This window comes from Toxorhynchites rutilus, chromosome 2, assembly GCF_029784135.1.
Source record: "Toxorhynchites rutilus septentrionalis strain SRP chromosome 2, ASM2978413v1, whole genome shotgun sequence".
Lineage (NCBI taxonomy): Eukaryota > Metazoa > Arthropoda > Insecta > Diptera > Culicidae > Toxorhynchites > Toxorhynchites rutilus.
This window is the reverse complement of record NC_073745.1, coordinates 241,353,175-241,378,357: the sequence shown is the minus strand read 5'-3', so window position 1 is coordinate 241,378,357 and position 25,183 is coordinate 241,353,175. Positions and strand designations below refer to the sequence as shown.

Genomic DNA, 25,183 nt, shown 5'->3' with positions numbered 1-25,183 from the left:
TTTATTTTTTCGTTATGGATCCTTAATTAAGATGATATTTTGTTCTCGCCAATTTTACCAATTTCAAATTTACCATTGTTTCTTACTAATTTTTTCTCGAAATAACAGCAAATCTCGACGCTTCATGCAATTTTTAGACATTTGGCATATATTTTATTTGAAAACCTCGATTGTGCTCCTTCCTTGGGTGATTTTTCGGTTTTCAAAAAACTCAAATTTTGACGGATGTGCGACAGTAGTAAATGAAGCCCGATTGAGCTGATAGTTTGCATAGGGTACTTTTTCTTGGAAAACAACATGTTTAAGAATGTCCCGTTTGAAAAGTCGAGATGAACATTTTCATTGGCACTCTAATGCGCGCGGATGTAATTTTTGCGTCCTCGATATTAAGCATTTTTTGCGTTTATTTGAGTTTAGAATTCGGTATGTGAGATAGCACAAAAACAAGTTTGTAAACTTGTGAAGTCATTTTAGATTGAAATTTTTAAATCATTGAAATAATTGTATTGATGGGAGTGAAACGGGCACCTGGAAGTAAAACGTACAATGAAAAGTTTTTGATAGATCTGATTATTCAATTCCTAAGAAATGCTTCGCGTCTATAAGCGCAAATCAAATAAAAAATGTAAAAATCACGTAACACGCGGATATGTAATAAGCATGTTCCATATTATGGGAAATACATGATACCATTTCAAAGTGGATTGATTCTGGTTTTCTTCTCACGAGTTTTAAACTTCAACGATTCATATATTACATTACCTGTTCATTTTACTCCCACATATTTCCGTTGATATGCGCATCACAAAAATGTTCAACTTTTGTCTATTTTTATTCAGGTAAAAACTATTGGAAATTTTTTTTTATGATTGATCAATAGGTGAGTGTATTGAACTGCCAAAACTGCTTTGAGATTTTGGAAAACCAAAATTTTACACAGATACAAAAGAAAATCTTCTCAACCTGTTCTTCCCAGTTCCCCTAGACCAGCTGTACTCAATTTGCGGCCATCTGAGCTTTTCTGGTTGGCCCACCTGGTGATACTTCATTTCAAATCATTTTGTGCATGTAACAAGCGCGAAAACCTAAGAATTTACTACCTATTTTTTGACGTAAAATTATGTCTGGTGTCAAATTAGAAAACAGCACCTTTTTTCATGAAACAGTTTTAGCGTTAATGAATCGCTCGCTCGCAGTGTTTGTTGTAAGGACGATGTGGATAGAGAAAATATTGTAGTTCAAGCTCCGCCCGTATTCAATTTATTGAGTATCAACAATCGATTCGCGATTTCCGATCACATCATTCATGATTCATTGGTTATGCAGCAAGCGATCAGATGGCAGCGAGGCTTTCTAAATGGCCATTCTGAGAGGCGGGAGTTTAGATTATTTTTTTTATATTGGGCTTTTTCAAGACTAGCGAATTAACTGGGAAATTTTTAAATCTCTATAATTAAAAACATAATCATCATTCAAGTCACACTCTTGCTCCAGCTAGCAGACTGTAATCTCTCTCAATACTGCTGTCACACGCAGCGGTTTTGCCTGATGCAACGGAAGAATAGAAGAATGGAATATAGATATCGCACACAGCGGGGCTATTTTGTTCGGTGGAGACATCGCGTCGACTTCATGTCATCTAACTGATAGTTATAGTGCTTTTGGAATCACATCATTTTTGCATCTGTACTGGAGTATAAAGTTTCGAAAATGAGAGATTTACGTTTGGGGGGTAGAGTCTTGAGCGTTAATACTTGTTACAACAGCTCAATCATGATTGGCCAGCAGTTGATGCTTCTCGCTGGTAATGAAAGTACTTAAAATATTGGGCTCATCCTAGGAAACCTCAGTATCTATTTTGCGTTGTTGTTTTCGCCTGACAATGCATTCTCAGAATACGCACGAAGCAAGCATAGAACAAAGCTTGCCTCACTGGCGCAGCCTGGATGGCTAATAAACCGTGAATGATACATCGGATCGACAATTCAATTTTCGTGTATTCAAGCCTTGTTTCCAGGTTAAAAGAGGCGCATTCAAGCAGGATGTGAAGAATGTGCTTTTCAGTGGTGAGAGCTTCGGTGGAAAAAAGAATACGAAATTAATTTCGCAGGGGATGCCACTACCATCGTAATACAACCGATATTTTTTGTTAACGCTCTATTTGTTCTGCGTGTTTTTGGGAGAATTGAAGATGTAATTTAGCTATGAAATACATTGAAACTACTTGGATATTCAATAAGTTGAATATCCCCAATGCTTGTACTAAAAAATTTCTCTCCTCAATTTCTATGTTTGTTCTTGCCAGCTATAATTTCGTAATCCTACGTTGGTCTTTCTTGGAAATTTTCTTTTGCGGCCCGCGACACCATGAAAAACGCTTGTTTGTGACTTGACTGCTTTGAAGCCTCTCTAATTCAATTCATCATTATAAACATAATTTCTATTCCAGCATCGTTATAGCCAACGTACAGTCAACATTTAGGCTGAGAAATTAATCAAATGTTTTTAAATTGGTCTTTTAGTAAATGTTTCGTCAGAATAACGTATCAGGACCCCTAAAAATTTGTATTATGTACTGCGATCGTGTCTAGTTTTTTTTTTCTAGTTTTATCTCATCTTATAAATATGGGATGGCGATTCCACGCCCAACAGCGACCAATTCCAAACCAAATTCCGACCAAAATAATGTCTTTTACATTTAACATACATTACATACATTTTTTGAATATGAAAAAAGAATTTTGATTCTGATTTATCCCATTATAATCAAAAAACACATTTCTTACATAAAAAATATAAATCCGGAATCGTTCAGGATGTGATAAAGGATCATATTTTTAAAAAAACCCTCTACTCATATATTCGAACAATGACTGAGTCATTGAACTTCTTAGGAACCAAATTGAAACTCTCTACATTTCGTTGTTTGACATCCGACTCTTGTCTATCAGTAAAATCTTAAACACTTCAGGCACTGTAACAAAAAAGTCAATGAACTTGCATCTTAATGTTGGAATGCAGTCAACTCTCCCTAACTCGATATTTTCTTAACTCGATGGATTTCATGAACGAATTTCGATTGAACGTTTTTTCGTCATTTCGATGAACGTTTCGAAAACGAAAACGAAAACGAAAACGAAAACGAAAACGAAAACGAAAACGAAAACGAAAACGAAAACGAAAACGAAAACGAAAACGAAAACGAAAACGAAAACGAAAACGAAAACGAAAACGAAAACGAAAACGAAAACGAAAACGAAAACGAAAACGAAAACGAAAACGAAAACGAAAACGAAAACGAAAACGAAAACGAAAACGAAAACGAAAACGAAAACGAAAACGAAAACGAAAACGAAAACGAAAACGAAAACGAAAACGAAAACGAAAACGAAAACGAAAACGAAAACGAAAACGAAAACGAAAACGAAAACGAAAACGAAAACGAAAACGAAAACGAAAACGAAAACGAAAACGAAAACGAAAACGAAAACGAAAACGAAAACGAAAACGAAAACGAAAACGAAAACGAAAACGAAAACGAAAACGAAAACGAAAACGAAAACGAAAACGAAAACGAAAACGAAAACGAAAACGAAAACGAAAACGAAAACGAAAACGAAAACGAAAACGAAAACGAAAACGAAAACGAAAACGAAAACGAAAACGAAAACGAAAACGAAAACGAAAACGAAAACGAAAACGAAAACGAAAACGAAAACGAAAACGAAAACGAAAACGAAAACGAAAACGAAAACGAAAACGAAAACGAAAACGAAAACGAAAACGAAAACGAAAACGAAAACGAAAACGAAAACGAAAACGAAAACGAAAACGAAAACGAAAACGAAAACGAAAACGAAAACGAAAACGAAAACGAAAACGAAAACGAAAACGAAAACGAAAACGAAAACGAAAACGAAAACGAAAACGAAAACGAAAACGAAAACGAAAACGAAAACGAAAACGAAAACGAAAACGAAAACGAAAACGAAAACGAAAACGAAAACGAAAACGAAAACGAAAACGAAAACGAAAACGAAAACGAAAACGAAAACGAAAACGAAAACGAAAACGAAAACGAAAACGAAAACGAAAACGAAAACGAAAACGAAAACGAAAACGAAAACGAAAACGAAAACGAAAACGAAAACGAAAACGAAAACGAAAACGAAAACGAAAACGAAAACGAAAACGAAAACGAAAACGAAAACGAAAACGAAAACGAAAACGAAAACGAAAACGAAAACGAAAACGAAAACGAAAACGAAAACGAAAACGAAAACGAAAACGAAAACGAAAAACGGATATGAAAATTCGATTCCATCAATGTGGCACTATTGTTGGTGTTGTGAATTCGATGAATAGAGTGTTACGTTACCCTTTTTTGACGTGAGACTACGTCTAATCCCCCTACTTTCATGCTTGGTTTTAAAGTCTGTGTTGGGGAAACCGTGAATCGGGCCAATCAAAACGGGACAATTAGGGCGTTTGGATAACGCTTAACTTTTTACAGTTATTCAATTGTTTAGCTAATGAAAAATAACATTTTATTAATTGCGATAGATGCGTAGAAATATTCCCTATTAATTGACGCAAACATCTTCCCGATCCAGTAAGAAATATTCGAGTTATAAGCATTCGGGATCTTTCATTTTTTTAATTCAAAGTTCTAAGAAAATTGGATTTGATTTGTTGGAGACAAAATCCGTCATACAGTGATGAGAACCGCTCTGCTCTTCTCTGTGGAATCGGTAATTTTGGCTTCCGTTCAACGGTTTTCGATGATTTAGTTGGTTTTTTTCTCTTTGCTACAGCCGTACTGACAGTAGCAGGGCTTTCTCCTTGTTGCTCATCTTCTTCTCAGTAGTAAATTTGTGTTTCTCGACAGCAGTACAGGCTCTTGGTGACACCGCTCATCAGTGCTTTCTTGATGAACGAAGTTAGCTTCGCCACAACAGCGATAACATACTCCAAACGCTGTACAATTATAAACCAGTGGATTTCCGTGTGGATTTTCCCCAGACTGATTGGTTTTGAAGTCTGTGTTAGGGAATCATACAGATTCCACCGATCGTACATCAACCGCTGCGCACTCATAACTGAGTGGATTTCCGAACCGGCACTCGTGTATATATAATTTTGTGTGATTTCAATAGTCTTGAAAGAAATTTTGAAGCTATCGAAACAAGTTTTTGGATCAATAAGTAACAAGCATATTATCTTTCGAATGAAATGTTTATCATACCATTTCGCCCAGTTGTTTAGGAGGTATTAACGCTCAAAATTTGAAACTTCGAACTTACACCCCAGTATAGAAATGAAAGACGTAGTCCTATATCAAAAAGGGTAATAGAAAACTGTTTTTTTACAGTTTGTGCTCAAATAATAGCTTCAATAATGCGTGGAATTGTGCCTGATTCTAATGGCGGGTTTACACTAGGGAGATCTATAGCTATAGATGGATTTATTCACGTGAAAATAGGTGTAAACGGGTGAGAATAAATATGATAGACTTATTCGAGGTATATTTTACTTGAATAAATTCAGCATATGTAAACGCATGTGAATTTCTCACTGGTGAGAAATCACTAAAGTTGGATGCAGTTCTACTTCAGGTGAATAAATTTACCGAAAATATGTATATATCCATTATAGAAGTTCACGCTAGTGTAAACGGTTGATACGATTTCTATAAATCTCATCATATTTCTTCACATGAATATATCGCTAGTCTAAACCCACCCTAAGATACTGTATTACTTTTGCCAATTGATTGCCATACCATACGAATCTATCCCTGTTTTGAGATTGTCAATAAAAAGTGTGAAAGATTAGGAGATAATTATATCTCCTATTCTTCCACATTCTTCCTTGGTAGTTCTCTCAAAGTATCCTTGGTAAGCATGCCAATATATTGACGGTTTTGTAATTTGGACACTCTCCTGTCTCGAACGAGATTCACCATAATTCATTCATTCTCAAAATAATCCCCACGACGTTGAGAATGGGTTGAAAGCAAACAACAATTTTCCTCCTACAGCTGCTGGCTGAGAGCTTATACAATGTGCTCCAATCGCGGTAGCGTTGATGTCGTTAATCATTCGATAACAGCTGGATCTGATTTAAAATCCGACGGGCGTTCGAACGCTTGTCTCTCCCTCGCATGTATCTCCTCGCGGACGTAGGAATCAGTCAGTCTAATTTACTGTGCGGGTGGCTCATAGCGCCCTGTTGATACGAATATTATACATTTTTGAACGGGTGCCAATCATGGATGGAATTTTTGTTTTTTGAATTTCGAAAATCTGTTTGGATTCGAATGAAGCGAGTGAAACTATTTTTGCGCGCTTCGCGACTCCGTCAGCCCGAGCCAAGCCAGACGCAGTGAAATGAATATTTCTCGGTCGTGTTTTAATATGTGATCGGTGATTTTCAGGTAATACGATCGGAATAGTTCGGCAAAGACACATACCTCGTAAAATAGTGACAAATATTGACTCGAGAAACTGCCGTTCTGAATCCCCTGACTACATTTGCCACCGGTTAATGGCCTGTTCATAGGTGCTTACGCGGTGGCCTTTTTCGGTGGCTATAATTCACGTGAACGTGACAGCGAGATACAGCTAATTTTGCGAAACGCAATTTACGTTGACCACGGTGACCCTCTGACAAATCACTATTGGGGCTGATTGTTTTGAACGGAGCTGGCATTATTGAAAAAAATTAAAATTCATGTATTAGAGTTCTACTATAAAGCTGGTTTTGTTCAAAAATACCTATCAGTTGAAAACTCGGGTAATGTAACCAAACTCTAGCGCAAATTCAATATATGATAACACAGAGCCCAGCTCAGACTGAATAATCTTCAGCGAAAAAACAACTTCCTTATGTTGATCGGAAAGAATGATAAAGCATGATTCGTGACAGAAATTATATTTTTATCTACTAGGTATCAGACGAGGGCGTCGGCTCGATATGGATGAGTTTTTTTTCCATGGTTATGAATTTCAAGGAAGGAAGGTCACGCTTATTTATCTTATTTGTTCGACTGTGGGAAGAGTTTTGTGATACAAGTTACGTATTTGGACGTTCGGGTGACTTTTTAAAAAAGCAGAACCGTCCTGATCGGAGTTGCAATATGAACTATCTTTATTATTTACTAGCTGACCCGGCAAACTTCGCCCCGCCCAAAATTTGTTTTTTGTTATCAATTCCTTCCAACATTCACGTTTTCTTACTATGAGCAAGTTCATGGGTCCAATCGCAGAACTGTTCATTGATTGATCTTCTATTTGACCCCGTTAAACTTACTTTTTACTATAAAATTCCTTATATTTCTAACAAAACTCATCATTATAATATCAGTTTTTTTTCAGACACAATTTTCTTTCAAGATTTGTCATGTTCCTCCATTACATGGAATAAATGTAAGAAAAGAAGAAAGAGAAAGTATGATATAATAAAAACAGCCCTAAATCGAACAATTCCTTCATCGAGTTCTGCTCGTATCAACACATCCGGCGATCTTTTTTTTTGGTATAGATAGAAGAAGAAACGCTGGAGGATGACGAAATTGTTGCAGGCATTATTAACTCTCCTCAAGAGGAAAGTAACTCCTATGCTGGAGAAGACTACTCTGCCAACAGTGGAGTTGTTGACGAATTGGTGAATACTAAAATTGACAAATTTCGATAAATATGTTTATCAATTAGTGTTACGTTAACCTGATTTTATTTCATTATTTTTTAATAAAAAGGATCTTGTGAAAAGTAATGTACGGATTGTTTTGTATTACAGTTCACAACAATTTCCCTTATGAAATACGCATGACTCCAACCTAATATTTTTGGGCGGTCTTTCCACTTTCCATTATTAGGGCATTTGTTGCACTTTTAGCATAACTTTGAACATGTTTCAAGACCAAAATTTAGAAAAAAAATAAAACTCGAAAAACTGAATTGATTGACTGATTGTGGAGGACACAATTCCGCTAATCTGCTAACGGCAAATTAGCGGAGCGGATATACTGCATGACAGTATTTATTGTCCTAACTCTTGCAGGATGCATAACCATTCCATTAGCTTAGAAATTCACAATTCATCAATTCATCGCTGTTCCTGAACACCGCATACTTCACCAGATTTGGCTATAAATATTCCTAATTTTAATGTCAAATTTTAGTACACACATGCTATTAAGTCATGCATGTTATAACGCTCAATCTGTCAGTACAGTCATACACTCCCTCATACATGGTATGAGGTAGTAGCGTAATTTTTTCTTGAAGTTTTAAGAGAATTACGCGAAAAATTTTTTTTGGCCTTTGGGCATTTTTAATTTATTTTGAATTACTGCTTTAATATTCATTTAAATTTTGTTTTTCATATGTCTAAATTTTGTTCGTGTATTTAGAGCATTGCGCTGTACAAAGATTTATTCTTCTCGTATCTTAAAATATATGAGACTAGCTGACCCGGCAAACTTCGTCCCGCCCAAAATTTGCTTTTTGTTATCAATACCTTTAAACATTCACGTTTTCTTGCTATGAGCAAGTTCATGGGTCCAATCGCAGAACTGTTCATTGATTGATCTTCTAATGATCCCGTTGAATGTACATTTCACTATAAAATTCCTAGTATTTCTAACAAAACTCATCATTATAATATCAGATTATTTTCAGACACAATTTTCGTTCAAGATTTTTCAACCACTTGCAAATAACATGTTTCTCCGTTACATGGCATAAATATTTTATACAGAAAATATCATAGAAGACAGCCCTAAATCAGACAATTCCTTCCTCGAGTTCTGCTCTTATCAACACATTCGACGATACTTTTTTATTGGTATAGATAGAAGAAGATATAGGAGTGCGTTTTTATTTTTTATTTAAATCGTTTATTTTTACAGGCTCAGTTACATAGGTTTAAAGGAGCCGAACTCCTTACTGTATTGTTACTAGTATATATACATTTTTCCTTAATTCTAATGTTAATAATATAGGAAACTGATTACTCGCGGTCAACTCGAGTTTAGAAGGGTGACATATTTTCTTCAGGAAAAGGAGGGGATATGAGGATATGTTGACAATGATCACACTCACACTCTCGATCACACTCTCAATCACACTCATCACACTCAATTCTTAAACCTATCTTATATCTAATATGTATTTACATTTCATCTTATTCTTAAGAAGGGATCCGATCTCTCACAAAGGAAAAGGAAAAGGAAAAACTAAGGGTATAAGGACAATCACATACGAAGATCGATAGCTTTAAGGAATACATATATTTGGGACATGTAATCAAGGTCTAACCGAGCCAACACGTCTCTCACCGGCACCATGGACTGCCTTCCTCGGGCCCGAAGGGTGACTACTAAATTCGATCTGGCGATCTGGCTAAATTCGATCAGCTCGCACGACCAAACAACGTGCTCGATGTCGTGGTAACCTTGGCCACAAACACAAATATTGTTGTCGGCAAGATTAATACGAAAGAGTAGCGCATCTAACGAACAGTGATTGTACATGAGTCGGGAGAAGGTGCGAATAAAGTCCCGACTCAAGTCCAGACTTTTGAACCATGGTTTGAGGCTAACCTTAGGGATAATCGAGTGGAGCCACCGGCCCATAGGAGTGCGTTTCATCACATTAAAATCCATTTCCAGTTTCGAACAAAGATCAATTTCGCTAGCGCAAACATCAAATGGACTAACAGCACTTGTAATTATAGAACATATGGGAATTTAATTTTCCGAATCTTCCTTTTTTCCTTCAGAGTTTTCCGAAAATTTTCAATTGTCATGTTTGGTTTGAATATTATTTTTGTTTGAAATATGTGTAATATTTTTCTGGCACCCTCTCTCCATTCCAGAGGAGGGTGGGGTGTCAGACCATCATATAAACATTTCTCATACCCAAAAACCCTTACATCTCAAATTGTGCTTGATTAGTTCTCGAGTTATGCAGAAATTTGTGTTTCGTTTGTATGGCAGCTTTCCTTAGAGAGGGGGGAAGAGTGTATTCACCAGAGAATCTTTTCGTGCCCCGTAAAACCTTCACATGCCAAATTTGGTTCCATTTGCTTGATTAGTTTTCGAGTTATGCAGAAATTTGTGTCATTTGTATGACAGCCCACCCTTAGAGAGCGGGAGGAGTGTCTAACCTCCATAGAAATATTTATTGCATTCTAAAACCTCAACATGCCAAATTTGATTTCGTTTGCTTGATTTATTATCGAGTAATTCAGAAATTTGTGTTTCATTTGAATGGCAGACAAATCCACACCCCCCCCCCGCCCCTTTGAAAGGGGGTGGAGAGCAAGGATGCAAAATTTCGAAAGAACATGTTGAAATCGAAAAGCAATTTTTATCAGTGCAAAATATCTCCACCGACATTCTTCACTTCTTTCTATCGCGGTGCCGCTGTGCCTATGACCGCTGGCTCACCATCTCGTTTGTTTTGATATAGTTTTCGTTCCATCAACAGAAATATCAGTTCATTCTCGATGTCAGTGAATGCTCAAGCCGAAAATATCACCTTTCATTGCGTCCTGGTGAAATTTTCGTTGGTCATACACCCATAAACTCACCACTCAAATGTGCCGTTGCCCATCGATGTGTGTGCAATAAGCGGCACAAAAATGGGACCGGGGCTAGAAACATAGTAGGAAAACACACACGAACACGCGTTTAAACGTCTGACGCGGTGTCAGTGAGATGATATTTCCTTGTATGGAATTTTGTTCCCTTCCACTGTCAGCTGATCGAAGATGCGTATGAAAATTTCGGGCGTAAATTCTCAGTGAGACAGTGGAACGAATGAGTGTGGGGAATAATGCAAAAACCAAATGTTCCACGTGACGGAGTGTCGGTTGCATGGAATTAAGTTTGGTTCATTTGTCATGAACTGCAGGGGAATTGGTGGTTGATTTTGATGTTGTCTCAATATCTTGCGCTGTCAGTAAAGTGAGTGTGAGATTTTGCAACTCTGGTGGAGAGTCTAACCATCATAGAAACATTTATTGCACCCTAAACCCTCAATATGTCTAATTTGGTTTCATTTGTATGGCAACCATTTTAAGAGTCAGACAGACAGACAGACAGATAGACAGAAATCCATTTATATATATATATATATATATATATATATATATATATATATATATATATATATATATATATATATATATATAGATATTACACAGACGAACCAAAAAAAACTATGTATCGCAGGTCACAACAATTTTCCAAAATTACACCATCTTTCAAATGGAAGCAATAGAATCGTCTCTCGTAGCGTACTTTCTAGTGTAGAGCCAGTTTAAGGCTACAGAGTCAGGAACAGAAAAAAAGTTGTATATATCTGTCATTGTTCAGATTCGAACATATGCGTAGAAGGATTTTTTTCATCAAATATGATCGTATATCACCTCCTGAGATGTTCTGGATATTTCTTTTCATGTGAGAAAGGTGTTTTCTGACTTTAAATGGATGAATCAAAAATTAAATTCTTCTTCTATATTCAAAAAACGAAACATATATGCATAAAAAACGAATAAAAAACAAAACAATGTTTTGACTCGATTATATACAGTGAAAAGAAATCCGAGACTATATATAATCGAGTTCGCCCTGTACCACAATTCTCAGAACGTAAAAGTACATTTCATTCAAAGAACTGTTTAATGCTTTCTACAAAATTTTCTCATCTACCTAAAAATTTCTTTAAATTTTTGGATTTTTGGAAGTTGTGAGTTTAGAAGGGTGTTTTCCTGAGAAGGGTGTATTTGATCACGTATTCTGATTATTTTTTGATTTTTGAAACACGAATCTAATACTTTCGTTGAAAACGGAACAGTGATGTAGGAAAAAAATGGGATTGAACCTCCTCCAGGAACAAAAATGTAAGTTTTTGTCAATGTTTTTGTTTGGCGATTTTATGATTTTTTGTCATTTTTCCTCAAAACGGAAGAACGGAAAAAAATAATTCTTGATGATTGGGGTTTCTGTAAGGCCTATAATCAAAATTACACCAATGGCTTTTGTTTAAAAAAAATTTACAGTTTGGTCGTTAATAGGGTCATTGATTGATTTTTTTTCTATTATAAAACTTTGAAACTACAAAATTCATTAGAAAGAACCATCAAAGGAGGGTCCCGGGATTGAAATCACGATCATTACGATCGTTCGCGGACGCACAAACATTCGACTACTAACTTACTCAGAATCAGTGTTTGCCAAATGATCCATTCACTGAAAAAGTCGCTTTCGTTCGTTCAAATATGATCATACACAAATCATTTCCCCCAGCGGCATTCTTTTGTTGTTACGTGCTGCAAATCACGACACAAAAGAGAACGAGACTACTCTGCATCGGTTCGCACTTCATGATACACCAGCACGCAAGCAAAACCATCATATACGCTTTCGGTGCAGAAAGTTTATTTTCTTCTTTGCCTCTAACATATGCATATCGACCTCTCCATGCATCATGAAAATGTAAGGATCGTACGGACTACTCAAAGCGAATGATTCATATTCAGCTAATATAGCAGATCCTGATTTTTAAGTCTCAGAGAGTGCAAACTATATGATTATTTAGCACGATAGAGGCTAAGGGAAGAGTAGACAGATCATATTTTCCATTTTTAACGCCGCTATCCCTCGAAATATGTATATTCATATAGACCGCATAGTTTTACTAGCAACACCGCTCTCTTTTCCCATTCGTTGCTCTCCGCAAATGGTGACCGAATGATGACGTAATTTTTCTTGTATCATTTATTGCTTTGCACTTGTCTGTGCAGTGGGTTTCGCTATAGTAGAGCGGGACGATATATGCGGTTCAAACTTGTATGCAGGCTTCGAAAATGGTTTGCGAATGTTTGATACAGCTCGAATATGCAAACAACAGTCTTCGTTCCTCTCTTGGTTTAATCATTTAGTGTAACACAAGTGATTACTGTCATTCATACAAGTATCTGAATGAATCTCTCATATTTGGTGATATGTCCGTGAGAGGTTATTTGCATGACACATTGTATATCATTTGATTTTGATCGAAATCCAAACACTGCTCAGAATATTATGATTTTTCTGGTTAGGGTGAAATATTTTAAAAATAATTAAAAATAATTTTAAAAATAATAAATTCGGAGGAAATTTAAAACAGTGTTTACCCTTGCGATTCAAGAAGAAGCTCGTAAAGTAAAATTGTTCATGTATAATCGAGTGGATCGAATATGGCTAAAATAAAAGCAGACCATTAAAGCTAGGGTACATTATACATTTAATGAAGAATCGCAAAGCGTGAAATTGTACTAAACCTGTGGTTGTTTTTCACATGGGATATCGGGGGTGTCTTTTGCCTATCACCCATGCTAAAACAAGATTTACTGTTAAAAGCTTTATCACACACACGTACAGCCTTGCACACATGCCATAGGCAAAATGCGAACCTACGGGTTCGAGCAATTTGGTAATGGAATTATCGATTACGTTGCGGTGGCGAACATTGCGGCTTGAAGCCAATTTGTCCAACACCTCACTTAGCAGACGGTTTGGAATCATTCACTCTCTCAATCATGTGTAGGTCGAAACGCATCGATTCGATCGAACATCGATAGGCCGTTTAGCGATGGTCTGGCCTGGTTACGACATGCTGATAAATAAACACATCATTATTTTGGAACGATTAATCAAGAGCAAGTGCATAACTTCCATTAGAAAGGGCAACCGTTGCTGTTGCTGAATATATGGACAACCGATGATTGTCAACACAGTAGCCATACAAGTTTCTCACATCTTATCTTCAGATGTCCATCGCTTTCGATAATGGTTAAGTGTACAATTGTGTAGACATGAGGGCAACTGGGTTGTGCACTTCACTTCACAATCACCTAATTAAAGCAGGGGATCTATCGCTTCCAAGGATCATGGAAGTGCTTTTTACCCGCACAGATAGTCTTATACGGATTTGTGCAACACATTAGACTATTCAACTGATGAGCAAATAAACATTATGCTATAATATATAATTATAAGTTGCAGGCTCGATGGCGCTAGTGCTTTACCCTCTTGGGAATAAATGAACCAAACTTCCGGCCGAAGGACGCACTCAATCTCGGATGGCATTATGATAAATCAATACTTTTGTCCTACTATTGCGAGAAGACGTAATCATATTATAACGCTATCATTTTTTTTTGAGCTTTTGTAGTATCCCACAGTATATTTCCGGTGACTATTGAACACATAATAAATGCAAACAATGCGGCAATTTTGAAAAGATCTCTCGTAAACGGGTGCTTCGAAGCGACAATTTGAGTTTTTCGAAAGATGAAATCTGCCTGATCCATGGTTGTTACAATAATATTTTAGAATGATGTTTTAAGTTTTGGCCAGAAATTAATTTACATTGATGTACTTAGAGTATGGTTCTATTCTTATTTTTTTCAAACTTCTGATCTTCTCCCAGAAAAATCGTTATGTTCATTCTAATTCTCTGGCAGGAAAATTGGGTGCACAGCATCACAATAATTAGTGAAAACAGTCATCACTACTTTACGTTCGAGCAACTTTGACACGTTTTTCCTTGGTTTCGGTTAAGTCAGAAAGTGTTGCAGCTTGTTGCAGCTTGTTGCAGGACAAACTCGTAAATCCACGTCTTATCGCTATATATTAGGCTGTCAAAAAAGTCCTGCGGTATTTCCGCGAGGTGTCGTTGTAGTTGTATTCATTGTATCGAGTCATACTATAGCTTGTTGAAAAGGTATTTTTATATAATATAGTCCTTGACAGTGTTTTGTTTGGTTAAGTCGTTCGTGAGCTATAGTGTCGCAAATATGGAGCAAAATAAAGAGAAAATCCGACATATTTTACAGTACTACTATGACAAAGGCAAAAATGCATCGCATGTTGCCAATAAAATTTGTGCAGTTTATGGACCCGATACAGTTTCCATTTCCACCGCACAACGATGGTTTCAACGTTTTCGTTCTGGTGTAGCGGTCGTCGAAGATGCGCCACGCTCCGGAAGGCCTGTCGTCGAAAATTGCGACAAAATCGCTGAATTAGCCGAGAAAGACCGGCATAGTAGCAGCCGTAGCATCGGCCAAGAGCTGGGGATAAGTCATCAAACCGTTATTAACCATTTGAAGTAGCTTGGATTCACAAAGAAGCTCGATGTATGGGTGCCACACACGTTGACGCAAAAAACACCTTTGACCGTATCGACGCATGTGAATCACTGCTGAATCGCAACAAAATCGACCCGTTTCTGAAGCGGATGGTGACTGGCGATGAAAAGTGGGTCACTTACGACAACGTGAAGCGCAAACGGTCGTGGTCGAAGCTCGCTGAAGCGGCTCAGACGGTGGCCAAGCCCTCATTAACGGCCAGGAAGGTTCTGCTGTGTGTTTGGTGGGATTGTCAAGTAATAATCTATTATGAGCTGCTTCCCTATGGCCAAACGCTCAATTCGGACCTGTACTGCCAACAACTAGACCGCTTGAAGGTAGCACTCATGAAGAAGAGGCCATCTTTGATAAACAGAGGCCGCATTGTCTTCCATCAGGACAACGCCAGGCCACACACTTCTTTGGTGACGCGCCAGAAGCTCCGGGAGCTCGGATGGGAGGTTCTTTTGCATCCGCCGTATAGTCCGGACCTTGCACCAAGTGACTACCACCTGTTTTTGTCCATGGCGAACGAGCTAGGTAGTCAGAAGTTAGCCACAAAAGAGGCCTGTGAAAATTGGCTATCCGGGTTTCTTGCCAATAAGAAAGCGAGCTTCTATAACAGGGGTATTATGAAGTTGGCATCTCGTTGGGAACAAGTCATCGAACAAAACGGCGCATATTTGACTTAAAACAGATGATTGTAACTCATTTTATGAACAAATGAAAATTCAAAAAAAATACCGCAGGACTTTTTTGACAGCCTAATATAATGCATTTATGAATGCAGAAAAAAATTCAAAAAAAATACCGCAGGACTTTTTTGACAGCCTAATATAATGCATTTATGAATGCAGAAATCGATGTAAAAAGAAACATCGATGCTTTCGGAATTAGTCGAGCAACAACGAGTTCCATTCCCAGACAATCGTGTGAAATCAACTAATGAGACATAGAAAGTTGAGTGGCTATCTCTCTCCGGATAAAATGATGTTGCTTTGACGAAAAGTATAGAAAATGTACGCTTGAAAAATCAAGTAAAACCCGAATCACCGAAAATTACACAACGAGAATGATTTGCTAGTCCCAAGCGTCATTCTGTGTGTTCTTTGTGCAATTTGGTTGGTTCAGGTCAATCACGGAGAGCAACTACAAATTGTACAGTCTACCCAAGCTCAATCTCAAGCTTGAAAATCAAGTCAAAACCTTGAATAATTAGTAGGTAATTATTTGTTTTCACCATCGCAGGATATTTGCATAGATTTTAAAAGTTTGAAGAAAGAAAGTTTGCTACTTTGTACAATGTTCTCATGAGTCCTTTAGCGTTGTTTATATTTGAGATAAGACGTCATTATCTACGGTAAACACCAGGGGAGAGGTAAATGTTGTTGAGCTGAGAGCTAATAAAAATCTAGGCCATGTGCATGCATTTGTTGTTTGTTCTGAGCTGTGTAGGGATTTGAACAGCGCAGCTGGATACAACTCAGCATCAGTTCTCCTCCGCTGCGTATGTTCATGAATGCTTCGCTTCAGATGCAAGTCTAGAGAATGTATCACACTAATGGATGACTAGTCAGGCCAATGGTGAATGAAATTGAGCACCGCATAAAAAAAAAAATAACACGTACTGTCACAACACTCTAATGCTTTGCTCCTCGAACCGGAAGAGGCATAATTTTGCGGTGGCGAAACGTAAATAACGTAAATTATGAGATGCTCATTGAAATTCAAATCAGCTTCGTTCGATTCGTTATCGATCCAATTCCGAAAACAAAAGCTGAACCCATTTCGCCCTGCCAAACATAGTAGAGCTTCTTCAGTTGGTGTGCAGAGATACACGTTACTAGGCCATGTAAGCGTTCAACAGTTGCCGCTTATTCGCGTTGCCTTGACGTTTCGACGCAGGTGGAACCCACATATTTTATAGCTCCTGTCTCTCACTTGCTGGGTTGCGAATCATAGACGGACCAGCACAGGTTGAAATATTCATATGAATTTCAGATTTTAATGATTTTTATGCCTCCGTCTTTTGCAAAACCAAACAAACTCTAAAAATTCACGAATAAAGCAAGAGAAACTTCCTATTTTTTATTTACTCGAGACGCTTTGTTGAAGTTGTTCAATGAATAATGTGACAAGAACCATCAACAGAAGATGCTACTTATGATGTCAAACTTTTAGAAAAGGATCATAAATGTTTGAGAGAGAATATCCAGTACTTTCAGTTTTCGTTGGGTTAATTGGAAAAACGTGACATTTTTAACTGTTTTCAAATTTGTAGTTCATTGCAAACGTTTAATAAAATAACATACGCGTGTGTTCAAAACTTGTCTTGTGAATTCGTCTGTAAATTCATCAGCAAAATCATTAAGTATGATTTCGAAAATTACGTAAGGTAAAGTCGATTAAAAATTTTTAATTCATCTGCGTAAACTTTCTTTGTTGTTTCACAACGTATATTTTCGTAATCAGAACAATGACCTTCAATTAATATCGATCTCCGTTATAATTTACGAGCGTACCCAAGGGCTCATCTCAATTTATCTCAATTACATTTTTTTCCGTTTTCCGAATTAATATTTCATGGGAATTTTTTTTTTTTAATTTTAAATTTTTTTTAGAAGTTACAAGCGTGTGAAGCCTGGAGTGTAAAAAAACAAAAAACTATGTTTGGAAAAATATTATATTTGCGAAAAAAATGGATCTTGTTTTCGTAATTATTGATTGTACAGGTCCTATTCGATTGTATACAGACTCGATTATAAACTGACTCGATCATATATAATTCGATTATATACAATTTTGGACCCGATTATACACAGTTTGAGAAAATGTATTTTTTTATATTTCAAATATGACTTATTTCAAGGAAAAATGTAATATTAAAAAGTTGAAGTGGAATTTGATTGATTATTGTAAGTACAGTGGAGTAAAAATCGTGATTTCGAAGATTTTGATTGAATTCTCACCAGGTATTGGAAGAGAAAATTTAGTACAGGATATAGTTGTGAAACATCTAAATTAGTTATTATTAGTGTTATTAGGATTTAGATAACATTTTGGAATGAAAAACTAAAAGGATACTAGTTTTGGAGGTGTTATTATTAATTTTACCCCAAAAATTAATAACAATCTCTCCCAGATTAAAACCCAACCAATACCTGGTGTCGAAGAACAAATTGCAGAGCGGTTAGAGAACTTTAATTTGGGAGAGTTTGTTGTGAATTTTTGGGATAAAATTGATAATAACACCTCCAATACTAGTATCCTTATAGTTTTTCATTCCAAAATGTTATCTAAATCCTAAAAACACTAATAATAACTGATTTAGATGTTTTTTAACTATATCCTGTACTAAATTTTCTCAACTTTCTACATAGCGAGTAAACTAGAGCGTGACCAATATTTATATGGTTGCGGCGTTTTGTGGTTTTTCTAATTTATCTTGGATAGAATTATATGCACAGTGGAAAGCTACGTTTTTTTTGTATTTGTGAATTTAAGTATGATTGATGTCATGCCAATTTAGCTTAGAAGGAACTAAAACTTAAGAGAACTATAAGACTTAGAAAATGTTAGTTAGAGAACGAAATGTAGGAAATTATTTATGATTTCATTAATTTCAAGTATCAAACAAATTATTAAAACAAATTTTGCTTGAAAAAAATATTTCAAAAGTGAAATTCATTTTCTTCAAATATATTTTCTTTTTTAAATTCTGATAATATATATATATATATATATATATATATATATATATATATATATATATATATATATATATATATATATATATATATATATATATATATATATATATATATATATATATATATATATATATATATATATATATATATATATATATATATATATATATATATATATATATATATATATATATATATATATATATATATATATATATATATATATATATATATATATATATATATATATATATATATATATATATATATATACTGCAATTCCATGCCAAACCGATATAGTGGTTCTCAGATTTTCGTGAAAATTGGTAGTTTTGTTCTTGATCGCAAAACATTTGACCCGTTTTTTTTTTTTTTTTTCATTAGGGTGACCTTTCCATTTTGAGGTCAATCAATCAATTTTATCCTCTTTTTTTCCAAAAATGCCTTTTTTCAAAAATTCATAACTTTTGAACTACTAGACCGATTCAGAAGATCGACAAATCAAACCCTAATGAAAACAAATTAGGGGCAAATGTTTTGCGATAAAGAACAAAACTACCAATTTTAAACTACAAATTTTCACGAAAATCTGAGAACACTAAATCGGTTTGGCATGAAATGGCTGTATAAATAGCCCTCACAATTTCCAGCAAGTCACCCATACATCGGAAGGTTGGCACTTTTATAGGGAAAAGGTTTTCCCAATGACAACTTTTTTATGTTTTCTTTGAAAAATCACTTTTAACATGTGACTTTTAACACTATACCATTTTTATGTGTAAACTAACTGACCCGGTAAACTTCATCCCAATCAAAATTCAATATTTTTACCAATACCTTCTAACAATCACGTTTTCTTACTAAGCGCACCGTCATGGATCCAATCGACGAATTGTTCATTAATTGATCTTCTAATCATTGAAATTACTTTTTACTATAAAATTCCTAGTACTTCTACCAAAACTCGTCATTATAATATCCGATTATTTTCAGACACAATTCTCGTTCATGATGGTTCAAACCACTTGCAAATAACATGTTTATCCGTTGCATGGAATAAATGTTTGATACAGAAAATAAGAATAAAGATATAATAAAGAATAAAGAATAAAGACAACCCTAAATGAGACAATTCCTTCCTTGAGTTTTGCTCTTATCAACATATTCGGCGATCCATTTTTATTTATATATAGATAGATAGAAGAAGATATAACAGTGCGTTTTGTCACATTGAAATCCACTTCCACTTTCAAACAAAGATCAATTTTGTTAGCGCAAACATGAAATGGTCTAACAACACTTGTCACTATGTAATTGTAGAACATATGTGAATTGAATTTTCCGAATTTTCCCATTTTCTTCAGAATTTTCCGAAAATTGTCATGTTTGGTGGGAATATATTTGATTGAAGTATGTGTAATATTTTATGGGACTCCCCCTTCATTCCAGAGGAGGAAGGGGTGTCATTCCATCATAGAAACATTCCTCGTACCCAAAAACCCTCACATCCCAAATTTGGCTCCAATTGCTTGATGAGCTTGATGATTGGGTTAAGCAGAAGTTTATGGTATGTGGAACCACCATAGAAACATTTATTGGTCCCTAAAACTACCATGTGGCATGTTGGTTCTATTCAATTCAATTGATATCTTCGAGAAAAGTGCATATTTCAATAACACCTAAAATTTTGTCGAATACGCTGTATCGCTATCTTGACTTTCAACAAAAATAGGATTAGTTTTTATTAGTATTTCCGACGAAAACATGAAAAAGTTGATAGTAAAACTTTTTTTTTTGTAAAAGTGTAATGTCTTCAGATGTATGAGTGACTTGTTAGGAATTGTAAGGGATATTCAAAAAAATTTCGTGAGAATTTAAAAAAAAATTGTTTTTGACAGAAATGAATTGAAATTTTTAAAATATTTTTTTTTCAATGTATTTTTTCTTTAAAAAATGTTTTTTTTTTAAATTGAAGCAATTTCCTACATTCCATCCTTTAACCAAAATTTTTGTAGATATTATAGTTTTTTAGTTATGAATTTTTGTAAAAAATAGAGGAAAAAAATCCTTTTCAAAAATTAGTCTAACTCTTTTTCGAAGATTTCAAGTATGCAAAGTTACTCAAATCACCAAAGTCTTCACACCCACAACGTTTCACTGCTATCTGTGATTGTGCTGCCAATGGCCTGTCGAGTTGGCATGAAATTAGTCGTATGTAAGACTGAACATATCAACATCTTATGTCGTAGGTTAGAATTACACATCCAATTTTCATAACACTTACAGTAGCCATTGGACAATTCGTTATAAAGACGGTCCCATGCTTTCCCATTAATTTATTTATTTAGTCTCATTTGTATTTTAGCTGTATTTTAACATGTTTATGGTTTATATAAATTGTCAATTACACAGTATCTGTTTAGGCGTAAGAGTATTCCTTCTGTTCTTCCATTGTTCAGCAGACCAGACAGCGGAAACAGTTGATATGATCATTGTTGTTTTATTAATAGCACAGCAGCCCAATTTTTTTTTCTTGTTGCAAGCAGAGCTTGCACGATGGTTGTTGCGTGGATGTAGTTATTCTATAACAACACAAAGATGGTCAATTAAGGGCCCTGAGTTTTGAAACCCTGATCGATCGCTTAGAGATCATAGAGAGCTTTGACTGTATCAAATTTTTATAACACTTACAGTAACCATTGAAAATTTCCAGTCCGGAATTTTGATCTTTAAATTACCATACAATCCTTTCATTTTGACAATATTCTGGAATGAGTAAAGAAATCGCATGACTTTTTAATTTTTAAGATACATTTGTTCAATAGACCCTACATTATCCTCGAAGTTGGAGTAATGAAGTACTTCTGTAGGATTTCCCGAAGTTTGTCATTGAATGCTTTTTTATTTTGGTCATGGCTTTTACACTATCTGACCACTGATGTACACGACCTCACAGATGTTAAGTTGAATGATTCAATGGTGTTTGCTGAAATATTTTCCTTTCGCGTTCGACGTATCACTCAATTCTGCGGATAATCGGGATGCTACTGAACCTAATTTTCAGTTAGACGATTGCTCGTCTCAAAGTTCAGCCCTTTTCAAACTTTAATTTTTTTCATTTAATTAAAAAAAAGAAAAATCACCATAGCTCATAGCTCAAAATCTATAATATCTACAACATTCTAGTCAGAAGATGAAATGTAGGAAATTGTCAAAATTTTTATAAAAAAATATCAAAAACTTTTTGAAGAAAAATTACATTCAAAAGAAAAATATTTCAAAAATTGAAATTCGTTTTTCTCAAAAACGTATTTTTGAAAAAAAAAATGTGAATAGCTCTTACAATTTCCAACCCATACATCGGAACATTTTACAGAGAAAAAGTTTTTCTAACAACAGCTTTTTCCATGTTTTTTTTTAAATACTACTGTATTTTGTTGAAAGCAATATAGCGCATTCGACAAAATTTTAGATCTTATTAAAATATGAACTTTTGTTCAAGACATTAACTTTCTATCTTTTATAGTTTTTTAAAGCTGGTTTATGGCTAGTGTGTTTTCGGAAGGTTCATCCAAGACTTGGACAGAATAACAATTGGTCAACTGGGAAAAACGGAAAATATTTTTTTGCTCAGTGCTATTGAGTGTATCTGCATTATAGAAGTGCAAGTGCAAACTGTGAAAAATATTTTTTTGACGAAAGCCATTGGTGTAATTTTGATTATTGACGCTAAAAAACACCAATGTTTGAGAATTATTTTTTTCCCATTTCCCATTTTCCGGGAAATAAACATTTTTTTGCAAATACAAACATACTGCGAACTAAAAGTCACAAAAAAAAAAATCAGCAAATATACGGTATTCATAAAGACATCAATTTTCCGGGACGAACAAGCACAGGAGAATGGAGATCTCTAAATATAAACCTAAATTATTCCACCTAGGGTGAGATGTGACATTTCATATTCCATGTAATTTCAACTAATTACTGGCAAGCTTTTTCTTTCAAACGCATACGCTGTTATTTTTGTTGTTGACCGTGGAAAATATAATATGTTTAAGAATTATTTCTTCCCAATTATCCATTTCCCGAAAAATCAACTCCTCCACATACGAAATTCTACGAGCCGCCATCACCTAAGGTTATTACGGACAACAATTCATACAGATTTTCGATAATATTTGCTAAATTAATCGATATTTGCAAACATTCGCAATTGAAAATGCAAAAATAAATGAAAGATCTTCCGTCTTCCAAAGTAAACAAACCAAAATGCGCTGCGGAGGTTAGATATGTTTCAGCAGAAAAAAAGATCGTTATGGCCAACGTTCGATTCTTCGAACACTCAATTTCCCCGGCTGTAGGATCCTGTAGGAGGCTCAATCGAATGATATTCGCTCTACACCACAATGTATGTTCTTTTGTCTAAGTTATACTATAGAAAAATTCAAATATTATTGTATTTCATTGTTTTTTTTTAAATTTAAATTGAAAACACCTTCCATACATACTTGCTTTGAATCGATTCTATTGCCCAATAAAGTTATTCAAGATTGAATGAAATCAATGGTAAGTGGTAGCTAATAGATTAAGCTATCTTTTGGTTCAAAAACATTACCATATGGTTGCTTTCCAAAGACATGAAAAATGATCAAAGTGTGATTTTTCGAACGCTCGGCCTAAAATGGGTTAATAAAATACTTGTAACAAAAACAACAACTAATGAATTTCTTGCTCCCTGCTTTATGTATCATCAGGGCCCGAAATCTTCGAAGGTGAAAAATGAAGACCGACTCTACTCTCAGTAGCTTCGCTTCGACTAGAACTGCTTCGGCAGTCGCCGTCAACAAAAAATGAATTAACTAGCGTTGACTAGCGAGGATGACTGATGAACTAGTCCAGTCAGTGGTTATTCTAACTGACGTGACTAATGAATACAATTCTGCCCCTTCATTCAACTGACTTCAATCCACATTTCTACCCCCCTAGGTTCGATCGCGTACGCCATCTTATTTTTACGTCCATATAAAGAGGAACGAAAACTTGATTTCTGATGCAAAAAAGCAGTTACCCATCAATGGACGGTTTATTGTCTACCCATCGTGAACTCAAACCAACGAACTTAGACATTTATCAAGTATGCTATAAAGGTCCTCGCGTTAGTATTAGTAAATAACGTGCAAAATAGCACACACACACCCACACCGCATGATATTTTATAAGTGTGAGTAATTTTCGTGTACGATACAAAAAAATTAGCTCACCCGTAGCGTATGTCCATCCACGTGGAACTCAAACATCGATGCAGAGGAACGAATTCGTTTTGGGGGAAGTTTCTTCAAAATGCAATGAAGACAATTTGACTGGGAAGAATAAAATGATATAGTCTAGTCGGTAGAGGGAGATAGTTTAGCCCGACTGACTGTTTAGTCGTTTTGGCGGAGAAACTGCGTGAAGCAGCCAAAAGTTATTTCCGACTGAATACGGACATAGTCAATCAGATAGTCAGCTGACTATCCTCTATGACTATGCCGAGCCTTGTGTATCATACATTCGTATTTGCGTCACGACTGGAAAATTCTTGAGGTATCTCACAAAACGATGTTCGTTGCTCTGTATGCATTGGTACTGCAAACATAGTATGAAATTGGCGCTCAAAATACCTTTCCACTTTTTGCGAAACTATAGAGCGAACTAGAGCAACTGGTCAATTTCCCAGCGGACCCTGATTAATCTGTAATGAAGGCTGAAGCAGGCGTGCGACAGTGAGGAATTGTTTGCTCACTTGTATCGCCCAGTGCGATACCCGTAGCAGCATATGCAAATCATCCCCAGCGTTTGATTAAAAATTCAGCCATTTGTTAGGTCAATTACGTTCCACAGCTAAAAATGTGCCACTACATTACATGTGGTATGGGGGTGGAGACTGACAAATGATGAGCGCTTGGTCGCTATTCGCCGCCGGTTGACGTTGGCATTTGCATAAGCGTCTATTCTCAATTCACTGAATGGTAACGTCACGGAAAGGAACGACAACGTAATGTCGAATATGTTCCCTCGGGATGAACAGAACACCGATCGATAGCGGTGAGTGCGGAAACAAAATACATTGTTTGGTGTTGGGGGTTCCATTGCCGCATCGTGTGTGAATGTTTGCCTATGTCGATGATACAAATTTATGAGTGTAAAACCATCACTTGACACTATGAAAATCCACGCACAATGAATTCGTTCCCTTTTTTCGAATCCACAGCCGAGAGTTCCTTTTCGCGACGAGCACTTTTTGTGCG

The 25,183-nt window shown here is 35.7% G+C and overlaps 1 protein-coding gene across 4 annotated transcripts in view; it reads left to right on the top strand.

The window, feature by feature from the left end:
- LOC129764148 (cAMP-dependent protein kinase type I regulatory subunit) overlaps positions 1-25,183 on the top strand; it is a 159,563-nt gene that overhangs the window by 113,059 nt on the left and 21,321 nt on the right. The window lies entirely within an intron of this gene.